Raw genomic sequence first — 23,322 nt, 5'->3', positions numbered from 1 at the left:
CAAAAAAGCCTTGCCTTGCTTGCCAGCTGTCTCCCAAGACAGCGCCTCTTGCACCCTCCATCCGGAACTGCAGCCTGCCAGCCATCCCGCCTGAGTGTGCCTTTTTTTGAGGGGGGGAGGCTCAGAGGAAGGTTGCTGGACCTCCGTGTGTGTGTGTACGTGCGTGCACCTGTGGGAGCCCACCCCATTCTGTCTAATATCGCGGGTACCAATGGAGGCTTTTTTCCTTTGGCAAGGCGTTTCTGTAAGGTTTTAAAAAAATTATGTCATGCCCTCCTCCCCCCGTCGGTGCTCCCTTCCTTCTCCGCTTCTTCATCCTGCTGTTGCTGGTGGTGGTGGTAGTGAAGAAGGAGCTGGAGGGGGTCGTGGCTGGCGACGAGGGCTCGCGCGCCCCTCCTTCTCCTCCTCGGAGCCCCTCGGGCTCTTGCTCCGCTTAGCGGAAAATCTGATGCAGCCCAGCCTCACCCAGACTCTGCCTCCAGCGGCCCCCAGGTAAATTGAGTTTTAGACCCCTGTTCTAGCATATTTGTTACCTCAGCAAAATATTAAACCAAAGTTTTCAAACCTACAGATCCATGTAGGTATCACATTTCCTCAAGTCCTCTGAGCAACATATTGGGTAGGCTTTCTGGAGCAGTGGCCTTTTGTCCATCTTGTTCTGAGGATCCATTTTGAAGGAGGTGGTAGGCAGGCTCCCTGAATTGCTGAGAATAATTCTCAGAGCTAGGCATGTGCATAGGCAGCCTCTAAGAACACCTCAGGAACAATCCCTGTCTCTTAAGGAATGGTCCCCTCAGAATGAGGGGAGGCACCACACCAAATGTTCTGGCAGGCCCTGTTCTCCTGCTTCAGGTCCTGGTTAGAGCCAGGCATCTGGGCTTAGCTGGCTATCCAGATGGCTTACTGCCCCTCTGTCTTGTGGGGTGGGGGAAAGAGAGGTAGTAGCAATGATAAGGGCAGCAGCAGGAGTCCTTCCGCCTTGTGCCAGCTGGACAGCTGGTATCTGTTTTTGCAAACATTTACTTTCCAACCATTGTGATGAGAACTGAATGATGTTGGGCAGTGGTTCCCAACCTTGGATTCCCAGATGTTTTTGGACTGCCACTCCCATAAATCCTGGCCGGCACAACTAGTGGTGAAGGTTGTTGTGGGTTTTTCGGGCTCTTTGGCCGTCTTCTGAAGGTGGTTCTTCCTGATGTTTCGCCAGTCTCTGTGGCCAGCATCTTCAGAAACCACCACCATAGTGGGGAAGGCTTCTGAAAGTTTTAGTTCAAGAACATTTGAGAGCTCAAGGTTGGTAACCACTGTTGTAGGGGATATGGAAGTGGCAGAGAAGTGGTGAGCAGCCTAGCTCTAATCTCTTCTGTGCCACACTATCCACTGAAGTGCCATTTTGCCGGGAAGCCTTGGCCAAAGTTACAAAGCCCACACTCTACCCTTTTTTTGCATGATCATGGGCACCACTGGGCTGATGTCGCATGGCATCATTTGATTCTCTTTTTGCAGCCTTTTCTGTCCTCCAGTAGTGTAAGAAAGCACACGTGGATTGATTAGGGCAGCAAATATTGTTAAAAAGGCATGACATTTCATGAAATAAGGATTCCAGAACCCTTTGCTGAACATAAAAAGATGAACATTGTGATTGTTAGGGTGATCTGTAATGCCGCTGGTTGTCTTTGCTACTTCAAAGAGCAGGAAAGGATAGGTCCCTGCCCTCAGGGGCTTATATTGTAGTATTTGGCTAGGGGAAACAACAGATGAAAGAAATGAACTTTGAGGTGAAGAGAAGAATGTGCGGTTGTCCTTTTGCCGAGTTACAGGAGTAGGTTGTAGTTTTCTACACACTCAACACCATTGAGTTGAAAGGAACTGATCTCTAAATACAGTGTTAGAATTGGTGCTGTAAGTAGGGCATGGGAATCAGGTGTTCTTTTTTGTTTGGGTTTTTTTTTTTTTTTGCCAAATGATTCTGAAAAAGTAGTTTGTGAGGAGGGATTTCAAGGAAGTAAGACATGCTGTATCAAGTTGGTATTCTGAGAGGCAGTTTTGAGCAAGGCAAGATTTGTGGTCTTGGAACACAAGGGTGGCCACAAAGTTTCAGATTAATTATTTTACCTGCCCACTGTGTTTACGTGTGTGTGTTTAGTCGTTTAGTCGTGTCCGACTCTTCGTGACCCCATGGACCAGAGCACGCCAGGCCCTCCTGTCTTCTACTGCCTCCCGGAGTTGTGTCAGGTTCATGTTGGTTGCTTCGCAGACACTGTCCAGCCATCTCATCCTTGGTCGTCCCCTTCTCCTCTTGCCATCACACCTTCCTAACATCAAGGTTTTTTCCAAGGACTCTTTTCTTCTCATGAGATGGCCAAAGTACTGGAGCCTCAGCTTCAGGATCTGTCCTTCCAGTGAGCACTCAGGGTTGATTTCCTTTAGAACTGATAGGTTTGTTCTCCTTGCAGTCCAGGGGATTCTCAAGAGCCTCCTCCAGCACCATAATTCAAAGGCATCAATTCTTCGGCGGTCTGCTTTCTTTATGGTCCAGCTCTCACTTCCATACATCATGACAGGAAAAACCATAGCTTTGACTATTCGGACTTTTGTTGGCAAGGTGATGTCTCTGCTTTTCAAGATGCTGTCAAGATTTGTCATCGCTTTCCTCCCAAGAAGAAGGCGTCTCTTAATTTCAGGGCTGCTGTCTCCATCTGCAGTGATCATGGAGCCCAGGAAGATAAAATTTGACACTGCCTCCATATCTTCCCCTTCTATTTCCCAGGAGGTGATGGGACCAGTGGCCATGATCTTAGTCCCATGGGATTTTACATGGGATGTTTACATGGGATGGATATTCAGTTTCAAAAGTCTGCTTATTTTAATCTGTATGGTGTTTGTGTGTAGACACGGGTACATATGATGGTCTTTCTGTTGTCTTGGCAACAGGAGGTGTGTTAACAGAATATCATGAATCCCTTTTGTCTGTGTAGTGTGTATGTGGAGGGGGTACCATATAGATAAACACAATCAGCATGGCGGTTTGCAAAACATCAAGGACATTCGAAGATGGGTGACCTCCTCTGCATTTTCTTTCTCTCCGAAGTTTAAGACAGGCTGGCAAAATCCCCCAAACCTAAGGCTTTTAATTCTTGCTGCTGAAGAATTTGAAATATTTCAGCTCTGGTTGGCTGTTCAAATGTTGATACTTGGCTCAAGATTTTGAAATATTATTCCAGACCTAGCTGAATGCTCCTCCACCACCAGTCTTTGCAAAAACCCATTGACGGGCCCCATCCTTGATAAATAAAACATTTGTCATTTCCTGCATAACTCAGATGGTAGAACTACTCCTACAGTGATGTAGCGTTTAATTCAGTTTTCTTTCAACCCAAAGAGAAATTGGTATAAGATCTAAGCCTGTGGTATTTGAGAGAGGCATTTCTGGAGGGTTTTGGCTTTTGGCAGGATCCCATGAACTCGCATAATAAGGGAATGGAGGGGCTCCATAATTAAAGCCGTATGTATTTATTTCTTCTTTCTCCTGAAGGAACATCTGTTTTGCAAATCAGCCTCATTCCTATCCATATTTATTACCAGTGCTGTTTCCTTTGCAAAATCAGAGTTCACTGCTCTCTTGCAGGGGTACCCCTTCATGCCTGGCATGTGCTGTGCGAGGAAAGGGAGATAAGGGTGGATGGTGCGACCTCTGTGCTTTATAGTGGCAAAAAAAGGCTCGCCATGGGTTTGGGTCAGCTTCAGGATACTCCATTCTCCTGCCTTAGCTGACTTAATTCTATTTGGCTGACAGTATGGGGATAGGGATGAGCATGGGGCAATTGCTGTGTTGACCTCTTGGGGTTTTGCTTTTGTTTTTTCTTGTGGTCTTTCTTTGGGAAAGGATAGATATGGGTGGGACTTGGAAAAATATGATGCATTGATGTTGATTCTAGGAACATCTGTTTTGCTCATTCCTATCCATGTTTATTGCCAGTGCTGCTTCCTTTGCAATACTCAGAGCCAAACATCTCCCTTAACATTCTGTGACTTGAACGGGTGGGTGAAGATTGAACAAGAGATTGAGACAAGGCGAAGCCAGCTGGAGTTTCTTGGTGCCTTTTTCCTTAGTTTGTTTGATCTTACAGAAACTTCCATCCTGGCATTTGGTCCTGTTGGGGCTTTCGGTGCAGAGAACATACCATGTCTGTACTGTTTAGGCCCTGAATATCTCGGGAGGATTAGCTTCAAACACATAAACACTTATTTCCATAATGTTTGACTGTTCAAGGCAATTTACTTCTGCTTGAGGTGAAACCGCTCATTCCTCATGGTGCCGATTTAAACTTACAAGCATCTAAATGCTTACAGCAGGAGACAGAGTTGTTCTGTTTTTTTAAAAAGCATGTTTATGCTTTGGAATTTCCTCATTGCTCTAATGAAGTGGGATACTGGAATGCATATCTCCTAACTGCTTGTAAGATTTCCCCATAGGACTGAATTTCATTGTAAAATTTGAGCAGCCCTTGAGAATATTTGGGGGAGGTATATGTTACATTTGCTGCTGTGGTGCGTTACAGAGTTTGGGTACAGAAAAGGTGCCCTGAGGGAAAGGGCCAAGTCTCAGTTTTGTGCTATGCGTATGTTTCCTATATGAATATGCATGAGGAACATGAACAATTTTTCCTCTGCTGTTCTTCCATTGGACTCTTTGTTGTCTCCTATCCAGATCAACTTTCAATTAGCTGTAGCAATGGGTGCAATATCCCATAGAATCATAGAATAATGGATTCGGAGGGAGCTTGTAAGGCCATTGAGTCCAACCTCCTGATCAATGCAGGAAACCAAATAAAGGTATATATAACAGATGGTTGTCTAATTTTCTCTTCAATGCCTCTAGCACTGGAGTTCTCACTGCCTCCTGAGATAATTGGTTCCATTGTCGTACTCCTGAACCATTTAAGAAGTTTTTCCTGCTGTTCAACCAAAATGTAGTTTCCTGTAACTTGGGCCCATTATTACGTCTCCTGCACTCTGGAATGATTTAGAACACAGCCTGCCCCTTTGTATGACTACCTTTGAAATATTTGAGGAGTGCTATCATATCTCTCACCAATCTTCTTTTCTCAAGTCTAAATATACTCAGTTATTTCAGTCTTTCCTCATAGGGCTTAGTTTCCAGCCCCCTGATCATCCTGGTTGTCTTCCTCTGAACTTATTCCAGTTTGTTGTAGGTTTTTGGGGCTGTTTAGCTATGTTCTGGCCAAAAAACAGCCCAAAAAACCTACAACAACTATCGGATCCTGGGCATGAAAGCTTTCAAGAATATATTGTCCCAGTTTGTTGGCAACCTTTTTAAAGTGTAGTGCCCAGAAGTGGTCACGGTATTGAAGATGAGACCTAACTAGTGCTGAATACAGGGGAACTGGCAATTTGAAAAGATCAGAATGAAATTTAACAGAGCTAAGTGTGAAGTTCTACATATAGGAAGAACAAGCCAAATGCACAGTTATAAGATGGTGCATATTTGGCTCAGTAATACTATGTGCGTAAAGGATCTTAGAATTATTGTAGATCACAAGCTGAATATGAGCCAACAGTGCAAATGCTACCGTATTTTTGCTCCATAAGACGCACCTGACCTTAAGACGCACCTAATTTTTAGAGGAGGAAAGCAGAGAAAATATATTCTGAACCAAATAGTGTTATTAAAATATTTAATAAACTATAACAGAGTAACATTTGAACCATGTAAAGTGAACAGCAGTCAACAGTGGCATTAAGAACCATTACCACTGTCATTAACAAATGGAGAGACTTAAAGGTTTGTGTACTCTAGTTTATGTACCATAAATTTGTGTACCATAAATTTGTGTGTTTAGTCGTTTAGTCGTGTCCGACTCTTCGTGACCCCATGGACCAGAGCACGCCAGGCCCTCCTGTCTTCTACTGCCTCCCGGAGTTGTGTCAGGTTCATGTTGGTTGCTTCGCAGACACTGTCCAGCCATCTCATCCTCGGTCGTCCCCTTCTCCTCTTGCCATCACACCTTCCTAACATCAAGTTTTTTTCCAAGGACTCTTTTCTTCTCATGAGATGGCCAAAGTACTGGAGCCTCAGCTTCAGGATCTGTCCTTCCAGTGAGCACTCAGGGTTGATTTCCTTTAGAATTGATAGGTTTGTTCTCTTTGCAGTCCAGGGGATTCTCAAGAGCCTCCTCCAGCACCACAATTCAAAGGCATCAATTCTTCGGCGGTCTGCTTTCTTTATGGTCCAGCTCTCACTTCCATACATCACGACAGGAAAAACCATAGCTTTGACTATTCGGACTTTTGTTGGCAAGGTGATGTCTCTGCTTTTCAAGATGCTGTCAAGATTTGTCATCGCTTTCCTCCCAAGAAGAAGGCGTCTTTTAATTTCAGGGCTGCTGTCTCCATCTGCAGTGATCATGGAGCCCAGGAAGATAAAATTTGACACTGCCTCCATATCTTCCCCTTCTATTTCCCAGGAGGTGATGGGACCAGTGGCCATGATCTTAGTTTTTTTGATGTTGAGTTTCAGACCATTTTTTGCACTCTCCTCTTTCACTCTCATTACAAGGTTCTTTAATTCCTCCTCACTTTCTGCCATCAGAGTGGTATCATCTGCATATCGGAGGTTGTTGATATTTCTTCCGGCAATCTTAATTCCGGCTTGGGTTTCTTCCAGTCCAGCCTTCCGCATGATGTATTCTGCATATAAGTTAAATAAGCTGGGGGACAATATACAGCCTTGCCGTACTCCTTTCCCAATTTTGAACCACTCAGTTGTTCCATGACCAGTTCTAACTGTTGCTTCCTGTCCCACATATAGGTTTCTCAGGAGACAGATAAAGTGGTCAGGCACTCCCATTTCTTTAAGAACTTGCCATAGTTTGTTGTGGTCCACACAGTCAAAGGCTTTCGCATAGTCAATGAAGCAGAAGTAGATATTTTTCTGGAACTCTCTGGCTTTCTCCATAATCCAGCGCAAGTTAGCAATTTGGTCTCGAGTTCCTCTGCCTCTTCGGAATCCAGCTTGTACTTCTGGGAGTTCTCGGTCCACATACTGCTGAAGCCTACCTTGCAGGATTTTGAGCATAACCTTGCTAGCGTGCGAAATGAGTGCAATTGTTCGGTAGTTGGAGCATTCTTTGGCACTGCCTTTCTTTGGGATTGGGATGTAGACTGATCTTTTCCAATCCTCTGGCCACTGTTGGGTTTTCCAAACTTGCTGGCATATTGAATGTAGCACCTTAACAGCATCATCTTTCAAGATTTTAAATAGTTCAACTGGGATGCCATCACCTCCACTGGCCTTGTTGTTAGCCAGGCTTTCTAAGGCCCACTTGACTTCGCTCTCCAGGATGTCTGGCTCAAGGTCAGCAACTACATTGTCTGGGTTGTCCGGGATATCCAAATCTTTCTGATATAATTCCTCTGTGTATTCTTGCCACCTCTTCTTGACGTCTTCTGCTTCTGTTAGGTCCCTCCCATTTTTGTCTTTTATCATGTTCATCTTTGCGCAAAATGTTCCTCTAATATCTCCAATTTTCCTGAACAGCTCTCTGGTCTTTCCTTTTCTGTTATCTTCCTCTATTTCTTTGCATTCTTCATTTAAGAAGGCCCTCTTGTCTCTCCTTGCTATTCTTTGGAAGTCTGCATTCAATTTTCTGTAACTTTCCCTATCTCCCTTGCATTTTGTTTCCCTTCTCCTCTCTGCTATTTCTAAGGCCTCGTTGGACAGCCACTTTGCTTTCTTGCATTTCCTTTTCCTTTGAAATTTGACTAAATTTAGTCAAATACATATAGACAGTGTTCCGTGTCTAAATCACACTGGCCATGTGACCACGGAAAGATTGTCTTCTGACAAACGCTGGCTCTATGGCTTGAAGAGCGGGATGAGCGCCGCCCCCTAGAGTCGGACATGACTGGACAAAAATTGTCAAGGGGAACCTTTACCTTACATATAGACCATTATCAGCCAGTGATAAGACCTATACCACTCTACCTATATTTTACATTTCCTTTCATCCACCTCCTTCCCATGCTTATAGAAATGTCTCAATGACAGATGAGATTGCTGTGCAACTCTGCCCAGCTACAGCTCAAGCCTATATTAAGTTAGAAATGGTTTGTCTCATTTGGCACTGCATTGAGAGGTCCCTTTTAGTTGTGTGGAGGATAAATAGTGGAATTAAACTATTTAACAGCTGTTAACACAGTTAGTTTCCTTTCTGCAACACCCTTTGGAAATACATTCTCTAATAGATGCCCAGAACTAGTTGAAAAGTTTGCAAGTTGAATCCAAATTTCCCATAGAAATGCATTGAAAATTAATTAATGCATTTTTATGGGGGGGAAGGTCAGAAACTTTTAAAAAATTAAAAGAAAGTCAGTTACCAGGTACTGTAGACTGAGCCTGGCTCTTCACAGTGCCTTGGTAGCCCCCGAAACAGCCAAAAAAGAGCACCAAACAGCTAAAAGCTGGCAGACGGCAGCCATTTTGTGCTCTTCTCCACTCCTGCCGCCTCCCCTCTCCCCACCTAACAGCTGATTGGCGCTGGTCCGAAAGGCTTCCCAGGCAGCTATTAAACTAGCAAGTACCGGTATGCACGTTTCTACACAAGCAGGTTTCAACTCAAAGGGAGCACCTTTTCACCCAAGCACGGTTTAACCCAAAACAAGCAGCTTTTAAAGCGAGCATGCACGTTTCTACACAAGCAGGTTTCAACTCAAAGGGAGCACCTTTTCACCCAAGCACGGTTTAACCCCAAACAAGCAGCTTTTAAAGCGAGCATGCACGTTTCTACACAAGCAGGTTTCAACTCAAACGGGGCACCTTTTCACCCAAGCACGGTTTAACCCAAAACAAGCAGCTTTTAAAGCAAGCATGCACGTTTCTACACAAGCAGGTTTCAACTCAAAGGGAGCACCTTTTCACCCAAGCACGGTTTAACCCAAAACAAGCAGCTTTTAAAGCGAGCATGCACGTTTCTACACAAGCAGGTTTCAACTCAAACGGGGCACCTTTTCACCCAACCACTAACCCCAAACAAACAGCTTTTAAACTAAATTTTACATTTTGAAATGACAGTACCAGGCAGTCCCAGGTCTCTCTCCCAGCTCTCTAACTGCTTGGACTAGCAAGGAAGCAGACAAGCAGCCTCTTCACTAACTGAATGTTTGAATTTCCCACTTTTCCTACCTTCCCCACATATTAGGTATGCTAATATCTGTGCACTGGAGGATTGTGGGAGGAACACCCAACCCCTGATGGGGGTCCCGTGGGGCACCCCAAAACACTGAGGAGCTCTCTTGGCCTCTGGCAGGACTGGGGCTGTGCAGCCCTGTTCGGATCAGGAGGTGCAGCTGGGGGGGTCACCATGCCTTTGGGGAACAGGGCATAGAAAGGGGCTGGAGGTGCAGGGGCCACTCAGACTCATACCTGGCAGGGGAGATACCATTATTGTAAAAGTGGTTTTCCCAGGGTAAGGCTCATCCATTGCACTTCAGGTGTGCTGATTCCTGTGATTTCCCCAAATGTGGGAAAATCAACTGCCTAATTTATGGTAGTGGGGGACTGTATTTGTGGTTTCCCCTGGTCTTTTTAGAATCATTCTTTCCCCTTTGGTCCTTGGCTGTTTTCACTGCCCTCTGCCATCTACATTTGCTGCCATTGGCCTGTTGGCCCTGCTGGTTTTCCAGGTGGGCTCTAGGAGGTAGATCCTGGAAAGCCAGCAGTGTAGATGGCAGAGTGGTGAAGTCTAATGTGGCTGCCACAGCAAGCAGCCTCTGGTGCCAGTTCAGAGGCCTCCCAGCAGGATAGTGGGAGGCTTCTGGGTGGTGGTGGCTGAACCCTTTTTTACTGTATTCGCTCCATAAGACACACATACTTTCTCCTCCACTATTTGGGGGGGGGGGGGAAGTGCCTCTTATGGAGCAAAAAATACGGTATTATAGATTGCCTTGACAGATGTATAGTCTCCTATTGAATCAGTAAAATGTACATACATGTTGATTAAGAAGTCTGTTTAGTCAATACACCTACTTTCCTTGAACCTAACAGTTGTATTTAGCTCTTCTATTTCAGTTTTAGGGTGAAAAAGTGCATAGAAGTGTTAACAGTTCATTTCCTGTATATTGCAATTGTTCTCAATACTGCTGCATTCTGGCCATACAAGATTCCATTGAAACTCTGCCTCATTATGATGTCTGACTGCTAAGTTTGGATCTGTGTAGTGCCAGAAACACTAGCATTATGGATGTATTCACATATTTCAGTTTCTTCATAAATTCTTTCCTTTAGGAACACTGACAACATTTTTGAGAATTCTGTTTTAAGGCACACCCAGGCAAACTGAATTCTTATTTGACACTATGGTTGTAATTGGGGTGGGAAAAATTGTGGCAGTAAAAGGGCTGCTGAACTGAAGCAAGTCCCTGGAATATTTTAAAACCAACAGATCTTGCTTTATGGAGATAACTTAGAACTGAAGAAATGGCATGATTAATCTATGCATTATTAAAAATAAATTATATAATCATGAGTATGAAATATGAGTACATAATATAAATAAGTCATTGAGGTGGTAGAGTGGGAAGTAAGCCATCTGCTAAAATCAACTAAACATACAATATCAATGAATATGAAATTAGCACAATAAATATTTTCATCTACCCCCTAACCTCCTGAGGCTGTTCTTTGATTCATTATCTTTGAAACTTCTTAATGGCAGTGCACCTCTTTCCTCAACTTTTTAAATTTTAAAATATTTTTCTTCTTCCTGTCTCCCAGCTGTGGAAGGACGGCCAACAAAACTACGAACATTCATCCATTAAGGATGTCCAAGGCAATCTGAAGAACTCATTTAAATCCTTTTGGGAAGTTTGTATGGGGTGGCTTTCCCAAAGTAGCCAGGTAGCTGTGGTAGTCGAGAAACTCTTTGTGCTTTTAAATCATCTGAAACCAGTGGGGAAAGGGAATAAGCTACTAAGAGTGCTGATTTGGCTATGGGGATATATGCCTTAGTTACATCCTGCTTTTAACAGCGTAGTGTGCTGTGTATGTAGAGCTTTAGATAATGTTAGAAAAAGGCCCAGCATGCTGCAGCCAGACTGTTTACTGGAGCTGATTTAGAAGAGCTACAAAAGTTCTTTGTTACAACAGCTTCTTGAAATGGTTTAGTAAATAAAATATACTATGAAAAGGAGACAATTAAAATGTCTCCAAGGGATGAACTCTGAAGCCTGTTCATTGGCACAGAAGAAGCCCTGGGCCTGCTTACTGTCTCTCTCTTTAATCTCTAACCCCAAAATTCACACAAAATAAATATTTCAGGTCATACGCTAGAGCTGTTCAGTGTCTTAAAAGGTGAAGGTGACAAGCTGTGGGATCAGAACTTCAAAGCCTTAGGTCTGAAAATTAATTAGTTTCAGTTAAATTTTAGAAATTGAGAGATATGCTCACTATTTTAATTTAAACCTGATAATATTTAAATCATTAAATTAGTGTCAGTAACAGATTAATTAAAGTATTATTATAGGCACTCCATGTAGAGGGCACATGTCAGTCCCACTACATCCAAGAAAAAAGGATATATACTTTGCTTCAAACCGTAGCTTTGTACTCTGTGGCCCAAGTTAGATATATCCAGTGTGGTGTCTTGGATAGTGTTGGTTAAACCGCTCCTTAAATATCTCACCAACTCTGAAAACTCTACTAGAGTTTCCCTAAGTTGGAATTGATTTGATAGCACATAATAAATAGACAAAACTTAGTTATGCAAATAGATTTGAACTGTAATACCTAGAAGTTTCAGTTAAAACATATAAGGTTCAATGATGTTTAAGAACACAGGAAGAGGCCTGCTGGATCAGGCCAAAGGCTCATCTAGTCCAGCTTCCTGTAGCTCACAGTGGCCCCACCAGATGCCTCTGGGAGCACATGGGACAACCAGATACCTGTCTCCTGATTCTTTAAGATTCTAAGCCAAATACCATCAGCCTAAGACCACCAGGAATCCTAAGGATGGGAACCATTTATCTAAAAAGGGCAAATTGGCCACTCCCGGTTATATTTCTTTAGGATGCCACTGTATGAAGCTTTGCCTGAAAGTATAAATCTGATCACAAAGGTAGCAAATCTGAATCCAGCCTGCTGTGGAGGTTGTAGTGAACCCATTTATTTCTGTTGCACCTGAAGAAAAGCACTGCTCCATCCAGGGACAATCTTGAAATATAATGTTACTTGATATAAATCCACAACTCCTCTGCCTCTTTAAAGATGATTTTTATGCTAATTTCCCTAAGGCAGGGGTTGTCAACCCCTGGTCCGTGGCTCGGTGACAGTCTGTGGGCTTGCTGGAACTGGACTGCAGATACGGATCTTGGATAGCAGTGGGTGCATTGCGCTTGCGTGGGGGTTTCCTCCCCCCCCATGCATTTTTCTCACTCCCCCCAGCTGGTCCGCAGCCCCAGAAAGGTTGTGGACCGCTGCCCTAAGGAAAAAGGCTTCTGGGTATTGTAGTCCTAGTGCATTTGTAAAGCTCATCTTAGGCTATCTAGAGTACAGTGGGGTCTTGACTCGAGAACTTAATCCGTATTGGAAGGCGGTTCTCAAGTCAAAAAGTTCTCAGGTCAAATCTGCATTTCCCATAGGAATGCATTGAAAACCATTTGATCCGTATCTGCTCTTTTCCGTCCATAGAAACTAAAGGGAAGCTGCTATTCCGCCTTCGACCACTAGAGGGGGATATTTTGTTTCTTTTTTTCTTAGGTCAAGAAAGGTTCAGGGAAGGCAGGGAAAATACAGTCCAGGCAGTACAGTACCAGGCAGTCCGAAGACTGTCTCCCAATCCACTCTCTAGTCTAAACGCTGGGAGGAGAGAGGAAGCAGACAGGCACCCTTTTCACTGGCTAACAGTTAACTGAAAGTTCACATTTTGCACTTTCCCTGCCTCCCAAGTGGTTTTTTTTTCAGTTCTTAACTCAAATCTAAGTACTTAAGTCAAGTCAATATTTTCCTATGAGAGCGGTTCTTAAGTCAAAATGTTCTTAACTCAAGCCGTTCTTAAGTCAAGACCCCACTGTAAATAATAATAATGTGCTGCCAAGTTAGTTCTGATTTATGGTGACTCTTTTCAGGGTTTTCTCCGTAGCAAGTACTGTACTAAGAAGAGCCTCGTGGCACAGTGTTAAACTGCTGTACTGCAGCCAAAACTGTGCTCACGACCTGGGGTTCAATCCCAGGTAGCCGGCTCAAGGCTGACACAGTCTTCTATCCTTCCGAGGTTGGTAAAATGAGTACCCAGCTGGGGGTGGTGTGGTGGCGGGAATGTGTAGCCTATATAATTAACTTGTAAACCACCCAGAGAGTGCTTGAAGCGCTATGGGGCAGTATATAAGCAGCACATTTTGCTTGGCTTTAGAAAATGGTTTACTAGACTCTGGAACTCCCTCCCACAGGACGCCACCCTGGCTTCATCTTTACTGTTCCTCTGCAAACAGGCAAAGACCTTTCTCTTCAGGCAGGCTTTTTCCTTAGTGACTGACTGACTGTCTAGGAGACAATAAATAGGATGGGTTATATTTTGTTGTTTCTAATCCTGTTCTTGTAATGCTTTTATCTAACATTTTAAATTTAATGTTATTAATTATTCATTAATATTTCAATAATTTACTGTTCTTCGTGGCCTCTGAATGTACATAATTGGGTTTGTTCTGCGCCTATGCAAGATGTTTCAGAAATTTATAGAGCTTAAAGACATGTGATTAGTAGGACATTCCCCCGTGGAGCACATGCTCCGCCCTCCCAAAGTCACATCAGTTCCTTTTTGCTGCCACTTTTGTTGGACTTTCTTTGGAACACTACAGCGAGTAATGAGATGAATTTAGCTATTTCAGTCATTTTTTCTTCCCCCCCCCACCGCCACTTTTTCCTTCCTTTCCTCCCCCACTTTTGTGGCCCCTCGCAAGGCCCTTCAAGCTGTGCATGCTCTGCACGAACAAGAACCCACTTACCGATTGTCACGATCGTTGCCTCTTCTGCTTAGGGGAACAACACCAAACACACTCCTGCCCCAAGTGCAAAAAGCTTACTAAGCCCACTTTGAAATTACGTCTGCAAACACTTCACTCTTACCTTTGGGAAAGGTCTCTTAATCTGACCTCCATGGATCCGGCAACCTCTCCAACTCCACATCCAGAATATCAAGAGACTGCTTATGCGATATTGAGCCAGATGACTTCACCACCTCGACAAAAGGACTCTTCGAAGTCTACTTCGAAGTTGAGCTTGACCTCCGCATCGAAAGCTCCAACCCGTCTCGATGACTCATCTAAGAAAAAGAACGATAAAACTAAGAAGCCTACAAAATCGACTCAGATAGATCCACCTCAACTGGTGATCCCATCACCCATTCTCAAGGAGTCATCTAGAGATGCCCCTGGTTCGATCTCGGACAGAGATGACCCAACTATAACACTGGCTCAGGCTGCAGCCTCCATTGTTAACCTCTCGCCGAGTACTGGCCTGTCTCCGGCTGATGCTCACTCAAGCTTGGCCTTGGCCCGTTCAAGCCATAGATCATCAGAGAGGGCAATACCTATTCAGGTTTCTGGCTTGGAGTCATCTCATCACTTCCCCCGTAAACACCAGACGAAGAGACAACACCTTTCTCCAATTCAATATGCCCCCTCACACAGGGAATTGTACTATTATCCGAAACCATCTCAGTATCCAACCAGAGATGACTATGGGGAGCAATATCATCAATATGACCCTTACTATTCCGAAGACCTGACTGAACAGGCCTATTACAATGAGCCAAGAAGTCCATCTCGAACTCTTACCGATTATCAGGGCCTTCCATGCCTTCTTAACTCTCATTGCAGGACAAGCAGTACAGCTAGTTGCAGATAATACCACAGTGCTGTACTATATAAACAAACCGGGAGGTACCCACTCCCTCTCACTCCTTTATCTGGTGGTCGAACTTTGGGAATGGTGCTACCTACACTACATCTTCCCCGCAGCAGTCCATGTCGCCGTACACGACAACCTTCTTGCAGACCACCTTAGTCTTGCCACAAGAACACACGAGTGTGCACTGAACAACGAAGTTTTCAACCTCCTCTGTCACTGATGGGGTGTTCTGTCCATCAATCTTTTTGCCTCCGAGGCCAACACCAAGTGCCAACGATATGCTCCCGAGCCGGTGTCAATGGGAACTCACTTGGAGATGCCTTTATGATAGACTGGGTCAGAGGCCTACTTTACCTATTCCCTCCAATTCCACTCATACAACGAACTGCCATTCGATTTCAACAATTCCACTCAAATGCCATCCTCCTTGCCCCATGGTAGCCATGTCAACCGTGGTTCACCCACGTGAGATCAATATCGAGCGATCTGTTCCACCTCTCGTCAATCCCCAACCTTCTTCTGATTTACCATCCCGACATAGACTCTCCGAATATGACAGCATGGAGGATATTCCTGCCATACGAAATGTACTAGATTGAGCTCGAAAATGATCGACCCTAAAATTATACCAAAATAAATGGAAATCTTTCCTCTCCATTGCTCATTCTCAGGACTTACCTGCAGCGCCAGTTTCTTTGAAGACTCTACTTACCTTTCTCCTCCATCTCTTTCCTCTCGGACTATCTCCTTCTACCTTGAAGGTTTACATTTCAGCTGTTGTAGCTCACCACCCCTCTCATTCTGATTCAGCGAGGCTTTTTTCCCACCCAACTTTGAACAAATTCCTCAAGGAACTCCAAAATATTCGCCCCCCACTGCAACACCCTCTCCCTCAGTGATCCTTACAACTTGTCCTCAGTGTGCTCACCCGACCACCCTTTGAACCAATGGCTACTTCCAATTTCAAATTACTTTCTCTAAAGACATCCTTCCTTGTAGCCATAATATCTGCCAAACGCGCCAGTGAACTTGCAGCCCTCAGATCAGAGCCATCTTTTCTTCAGTTTCATCCAGATAAGGTTACCGTCTATTTTGATGCAGCATTTTTACCCAAAATTGTCTCTGAATTTCACATCAACCAACCATTGATTTTACCAGCTTTATTTCCATCTCCCTCTACACAGGCTCTACATGCTTGATGTAAGACGTTCTCTGGCCTTCTACATTGATAGAACTAAATTATTCTGAAAGTTTCCAAGGCTTTTCTTATGTTTTCAGGGCCCTCATAAGGATGCCCTAGCTTCGCCTCAAACTATATCTCGCTGGATTGTTCAAAGTATCTCATTGGCCTATGAGCTCCCAGGCAAGACACCTCCTGAACATTTAAGAGCTCATTCTACCAGAGCGCTATCAACCTCTACTGCTTTCCAACCTGGAATAGAGCTTCTGCACATCTGCCAGGCAGCTACATAGTTTAATCCATCGACCTTTGTGAGGCACTATCGTCTTGATGTCCGAGCAAAGAATGATGCTCCTTTTGGCAGAGCAGTTTTGACATCTCTTCTATCATGATGTCCCACTATCCAATAAGTGAGCTTGTCAGTCACCCAATTGTGTGCATTCACAGAGGCCATGAAGAAGAAAGAGAGGTTACCTACCTGTAACCATGGTTCTTCTAGTGGTCCCCTGTGAATCCACACATCCCGCCCATCCTCCCTTCTGTCCATCATGTTGCCTTTATATAAGCCTCTGACAGCGGCGGACTCTTACAGGAACTGAAGGGACTTTGGGAGGGTGGAGCATGCGCTCCACAGGGGAACGGCCTACTAATCACATGTCTTTAAGCTCTAGAAACTTTTGAGATGTCCTGCGTAGGCACAGAAGAAACCCAATTGTGTGCATTCAGAGAAGACCACTAGAAGAACCATGGTTACAGGTAGGTAACCTCTCTTTTTTAGCTTTTAATATAGAGTTTTTAATTATGTAAAACATTTAATTATGTAAACTACCACTCCTATTCCTAGGAGAAAAGCAGGGTAAAAATATTTTAAATAAATATTAAATAAAATTCTTCTGGGAGCTTCCTGGGACTGTGCAGCTTGCCCAAGACCACACAGGTTGGCTCTTCTTCCAGGAGGCACAGTAAGGAATTGAACTCCCAACCTCTGGCTTTGCAACCAGATACCCAAACCACTGAGCTATCCACTATAATCCTGGTTCTTAAAGGGTACTATAGACCCTTTACTCATTGTAGGTGGAAGATGTGGACTGACATGTTTCTTCTGAAAAGAAGCATGTGAACTACTTTTACTTTTAGTAAAAAGCTCTTGTTAATCTTACTTCTAAATTTTTTTTTAAAACATTAGATTTCAAGAGCTTTTCTGTGATACTGGTCCAAAAATGTGACAGATGGAACATTAGCATGCTAATTTTAATGTACGTATTATTTTCCACCTCCACATGGGATCAATGAGACTTGACAGTTTCATAATCACAATTGGACCTGTGCAATCTGCAAAGCAAGTGGATGCTATAAAGAGCAGAGTACATTAATCAGCCTAGTGCAGCCATACAGTTAACTTAGTAGTTTTCTTCCTGTGACTGATGAAGGCTCCCATCGACAGACTTTGTGATTAAAATAGTCAAGAGAAAAGGTCTTAAAAAAAGATTGAGGGGAAAAGTGAAATGATCTATTATGCCCAAGTTCATCTGATGGTAAAGCATGAGGATATAAAGCTAAACAGAGAACCAGCAGACAATATTTCTGCTGGTTTGATCATTGTTTTTGCAAGGTGAGTGAAGCAGAATAAAACCTGGGGGGGGTGTCATGCTTAACGTGGAAGACTTTGTTCAGTTAACAGGAAAATGTGAAATTCATTGATCTCCTTCCCTCTTGTGTGTTTGTGTGTATGGGAAATTTAGTTGAAGTTACTTTTTTGACTATAACCACTACAACCTTCCAGATTCTGGTAACTACTGTATAATCAAAAAGCAAATTTTCCAGGCTTTTCAAGGGTCAAACCAGTAAGCTGCATGCAAATCAGGATGAAGGAAGGTCAAAGAGCAGGACTTTATCACTCTCACTTTGATGGTTCTTTCTTTCCTTCCTTCCTTCAGTTCAAAAATGCTCTCACCAAGCTGAATTTTCTCTAGATACACAGGGCAGTCTACAATGAAGATGGAGAAACCCTGTATGGTCCCCCACCCTGTGGGTGAAAAAAGTTTGTGAAAATTTGTTTGAACTTAAAAACAAACAAGCAAAAAAAAAAAAAAAACCTCAACTATCAGCCAGAGAAGAATTACTGTATTTTTCCGTGTATAAAACAATACTTTTCTCTTAAATAATTTGAGAAAAAATTGAGAGATGTTTTATACACTGAAGGCAGCTATTTACCGCTGCCTTTTGCGAAGGCATAGGGCTCAGCAGAAAAGGGAGCCCTTTGATCCCTGCTTTTTCTCATTTGGGGTTAGAAAATGACTTGGGTGACTCTGTCTCATTTGGGGGGTTGACCCTTGCCGCAAAGAATGGGGTTCGCAGCCTGTGGAACTCAGGTAGTGTCGGTGGTCCGTACCGCCTTTTTCCATCTTTGGCGGATAGCCCGGCTGCGACCCTATCTCAATAAGGGGGCGCTCACTACCTTGGTTCATGCACTCGTAATCTCGAGATTAGACCACTGTAATGCGTTTTACGTGGGGCTACCTTTGAGGTTGATGCGGAAACTCCAAGTGGTGCAGAATGCGGTGGCCAGACTCCTTAGTGGAGCGAGAAAATACCACCATATTTCTCCTAATTTGGCTGCCAATTTGGTTCCGCGCTGACTTCAAAGTCTTGATGCTTACGTATAAAGCCCTAAACGGTTTAGGGCCTCGATACTTGGCAGAACGCTTACTCCCACCAAGCTCTACCTATGACACTCGAGCAAGTCAGGAGGTGAGGCTGAGGAGCCTGACGCCGAAGGAGGCCCAGAAGGAAAAAACAAGAAACCAGGCCTTCTCGGAGGTGGCACCTTGCCTCTGGAACGATCTGCCTCCAGAGATTCGTGCGGTTCCCTCGCTGGGTACTTTCAAAAACCAATTAAAAATGTGGATGTTTAGGCAGGCCTTCCCTCCAGTTAATTCCTGATTCTCTCCCCTCCTTTCTCTATTGTGGTTTATTTTTTGTTTGTTTTCCATCTTGAAGAATTGCCCAATTGTGTAATAATTCCTTTTTTATATTTATTCACGTATTTTGTGTTGTAAGCCACCTAGAGTGGTCGCAATGACCAGATAGGTGGGATATAAATAGAATAAATAAATAAAATAGAAAAGGGGGGGTGTCATCCTATACATTGGGTCGTCTTATAAATGGAAAAATACGGTAAGCAGCTTCTTTCTGCTGTCTTCTATCCTAACTCTCAGCTTATCCAATTTGATGTGGCTCTCACAAAAACAAATCCAACAAAACAATGAAGCTGCAGAACGGGAAGAGCACTGGTTTTGTGTAATGTATAGTCTGAGCCTTAGAACACGATTTCTCTAAAAACAAAAGAGGAACGTCCTCTTATGCAAGTCCCTTCTAGTAGACCACTTCTGTGAGCAATTGTTTACATGGGACTGTCTAACTGTGTGTTGTCTGATCTGGTTCTAGAACCTGATGAATCAAAGTCACAGAGTGTCACGTTCCCAATATGGCCCAGTCACGCTCCATTTGCCAACTAATAACAAACATCCTGTTTTGGTCAGGTTAGTTTTGTTTGCCTTGCTTCGGAAAGCCATGGCCAGTCAGTCTCTGTGAATTGGCTTTGTGGCTAGATCCTATGGCCACAGACCCCAAAGGTCCACAGGAATTGCTTTGAAGAAATCTGAACGCATTTTTGGGATGGCATATTTGTGTTTCTTTTTACAGAGTCAGCAGCCGCTGAGCTGTATGGGTTTACACTTGGTCTGGGTTTTTCAAGGGAGGCCAGCTTTAGTCAGGAGTGTACCTGTAAAAAACAGGCAAGGGATTCATAAGCTTCCCTACAGCAAAGGATGGCCCAGTTGCACACATGGAAATCTGTTTTTGCCCAGGCAATCAAATGTCTTATGGGAAGGCTGCTGAAATTCATCATCTTAGAACTGCAGAGCAGGCAGGGACTCTGTAGATCATCGAATCCAGCCCCTGTCAAGGGGGCCCAGTGGGGAATTGAACTCCCAGTGTATAGCTGTGCAACCAGAAGCCTAAGCCATTAAGCCACCCAGTTCATATTATTATTATTATTATTATTATTATTATTATTATTATTATTATTATTATTATTATTATTATTATTATTATTATTATTATTATTATTTTTATTTTTATTTTTATTTTTATTTTTATTTTTATTTTTATTATTTTTATTTATTTATTTATTTATTTATTTATTTATTTATATGCCGCCCACATACCCAAAGGTCTCTGGGCGGCTTACAGCATTTAAAATACAATAAAGATATGTAACAATTAAAATACAATTAATATATATATAAAATTGCCATCGGACCCACAGCTAATATTATTTCAGTTAAAAGCCTTCTGGAACAGGAAGGTTTTGACCTGGCGCCAAAATGTCATCAGTGTCAGCGCCAGACGAATCTCAGTCGGGAGGGCACTCCATAGTCTGGGGGCAGCTGCTGAAAAGGCCCTTTGTCTACAAGCCATCCCTCTTACCTCCTTGAGGGACGGCTCTTTCAAAAGGGCCCCCTGGCTAGATCTTAACTGCCGGGTAGGCTCATATGGAAGGAGGCGGTCCTTCAGGTATCCAGTTGAACTGTGAAGATGGTCCACCTCTGCCATTCACTTCTAGCTCTTTGACCCATAATTTTTGTTTTTGAGGAATGGGAAAGAGGCGTCAAAGGCCCTGCACTTTATCTAATGTTGCCTTTGAGCCTTCTCCTTCTTCTTGAAATGGGTCTTCCCTGTAACCTGAAAGTGATTAAAACAAAGAAAACCAAAACAGGCCAAAACTCAGCAGCCTGCCTTAAAGAAAGAAAGGATCTTTTCTCTTCTGCCAAAATAACTGCTGGGTTTTTAATATATATATATATTTAGCAAGTTGGCGCTTGAACTTTCCGGATTCTAAAGAGGAGAACATTTGCAAATGGAAGGACTTGCAGCTGTACTGTTCACTGGCAATTTGAACTGGACTTTATATCCCTGTATGAAGGGTTCTTTTCTTCTCTTCGTGAACTAGGAACTCATCTTATTCTGGAGATCGTAGCGCTTTGGCTGATGCATCTACTTTTCCTTACATTTGAAAAAAAGAGCAAGAGCAAATGAACAAACAAGTTTAAAAACATAGACCACCCTGGGATTTGATTGTGGAATTGGCTTTTAAAAACATTAATCCTCTCCTTCCCCCAGTGTCTCTTTTCATATCTTGGCCACTTGCTTGTGTTGATTTTGAAAAGCTTTGTATTTGTTATTTATATTTCTGGAAGAGACTTGCACAATATATGTGAAAAATAAATAAATACGTTTTGCTGGATGATGCCAGAAAACCACTAGGGATTAAGAGTTTTTTTAAAGGCGTCATGAATAGCTAGGAAATACCGTATTGTTTGCACCATAAGACGCACTTTTTCCCCACAAAACAGAGGGGTACATTTCAGTTTTGTATGAATCAGGCTACATTTTTTAATAACTCTGATTACTTTTTAGACAAAAGCCCCTATTTCACTGAATAAATATTTCAAAATTTTGGGAACTGGCTGCAAATTTCTAGAGTCTGGGAAAATTTCCAGCAATGAAAATGATCCTTGCTTACATTTCGTGTATTGGACTGTGAACAAGCAAAAAGCACCTATTGGCTAGCTGTTGTGTCTCATGGACCTACTCTTCAGCATGGGATCAATGATTGCTCTAGACCAAAGGTTGATTCCCAAACGTTTCAGCGTTGCATTATTTTTTTAAGAACCCTGACACCTCCCCACTTCTTCCTCCCCACTTCATCCTGTACCAAATATTGAAATTGTAATTTAAATTTAACAATAAGCAACAACAACACCAAAACAGAAAAAAATATTATAAATAAAAATAGGCAAAAAATAGTTTCTCACTTGAAATCATAAATTCTGGTAATGATATCTACCACATAAATAGTTTTAAGCTGATAACACATATTTTTTTATGAAAATCATAGACTCATGACCTCCATAGAATTGCTTCATGCTCTCCTCTGTGGGGCATCTCTCCTGTTTGGGAACGAATGATCTTGATTAATAGAGTAGCTAATACGACAATATAATCTGACTGTTGCATGAGTAGGGAACGTGTGGTCTTATAAATGTTGTTGAGAGGGATTTTGTAATTCTTGAGGCTGTGCTGGAAAGGGCTAGTGAGAGTTGCAATCCCAAAATATCTGGAAGGTTACATGTTCCCCAGTTGTAGCCCTCTGCCAAAGAAATGCATAAGAATCCACCACCATCTGTTAAGAAGGGGCAGGGACATGGAGGGCTTGAAGAAAACGGTTGAAGCATCTGGTTGCAGAGCTGGAGGTTGGGAGTTCGATTCCCCGCTGTGCCTCCTTGACAGAGGCTGGGCTCAATGAGCCAGAGGGTCCCTTCCAGCCCTGCAGTTGCCCTCCTGATACTCTTCCGAACACAAATAAAAGACTGAATGTGTTGTTCCATCTGGTCCCTGCTCATTCTTCTAGAATGTTTCTTGTAACATGATAGGTGCATTGTTGTAATTGTTTTCCTGCAGTTGTCCTTAGCCTTGTTTCAACCCTCAGCAAAGCCAAGTCAGACAGATTGTTCGTCTGTTTCTCTCAACAGGCTTGCTTTTGCTGGTTCAATCAGAATGGAGGGAATGCTTTTTGGATAGTATAAGAATTAATTCAACCCCGTTTTAGAGAACTGGGAATTACCTTCTCTGCCACACTTGTTTTGTTTTGTTTTGTTTTGTGGAATGGCAGCTGAGATGTTCAGTGAGGAGCCCTAGAAACCTCTTGGGATGTATCACCACTCTTCTGTGTTGGGGAAATGATATGTGGCATACTATGTTCTTTTGCATGATCTCCTCTCTGTCCCACACGATCATTCTGTGCTTCCTCCACTGCTTAGAGGGTTAGGTGTTGCCATTTTCTTTGCTTTCCTAAAGAAGACCCACCATTGGGGCTTTCCTGGACAGGATGCTCAATAATGATTGCCAAGCTTGGTATCGTTGATATTTAGGTCCTTTTACAAATGCCTTGCTTGGTGTTTCAGTTTCATCTTGAACAGGGGTGGGCAAAGCGCCGCCCTCCAAATGCCACTGGATAGCAACTCCCAGCATTCCTTGCCGTTGGTTGATTTGGTTAGGGGTAACTGGAGTTCTAGTCTGACAGCATCAGGAAGTTGAGGACTGAGATGGATTCCCAGAAGTTCTTGGACTACAGTGCCCAGGAACCCTGGCCAGC

General features: G+C 43.3%; 1 protein-coding gene and 1 non-coding gene across 10 annotated transcripts in view; both read left to right on the top strand.

Annotated features, from left to right (window-relative positions):
• LRP1 (LDL receptor related protein 1) overlaps nucleotides 1-23,322 on the top strand; it is a 447,517-nt gene that overhangs the window by 106,670 nt on the left and 317,525 nt on the right. The window lies entirely within an intron of this gene.
• LOC140705038 (U1 spliceosomal RNA) lies at nucleotides 9,438-9,601 on the top strand. Its single transcript, XR_012084608.2, has one exon. It is a non-coding gene; the product is annotated as a U1 spliceosomal RNA (small nuclear RNA).

The sequence above is a fragment of the Pogona vitticeps genome, chromosome 2 (assembly GCF_051106095.1).
Source record: "Pogona vitticeps strain Pit_001003342236 chromosome 2, PviZW2.1, whole genome shotgun sequence".
NCBI lineage: Eukaryota > Metazoa > Chordata > Lepidosauria > Squamata > Agamidae > Pogona > Pogona vitticeps.
Note: the sequence above shows the minus strand (reverse complement) of the source record. Positions and strands in the feature narration are given on the sequence as shown.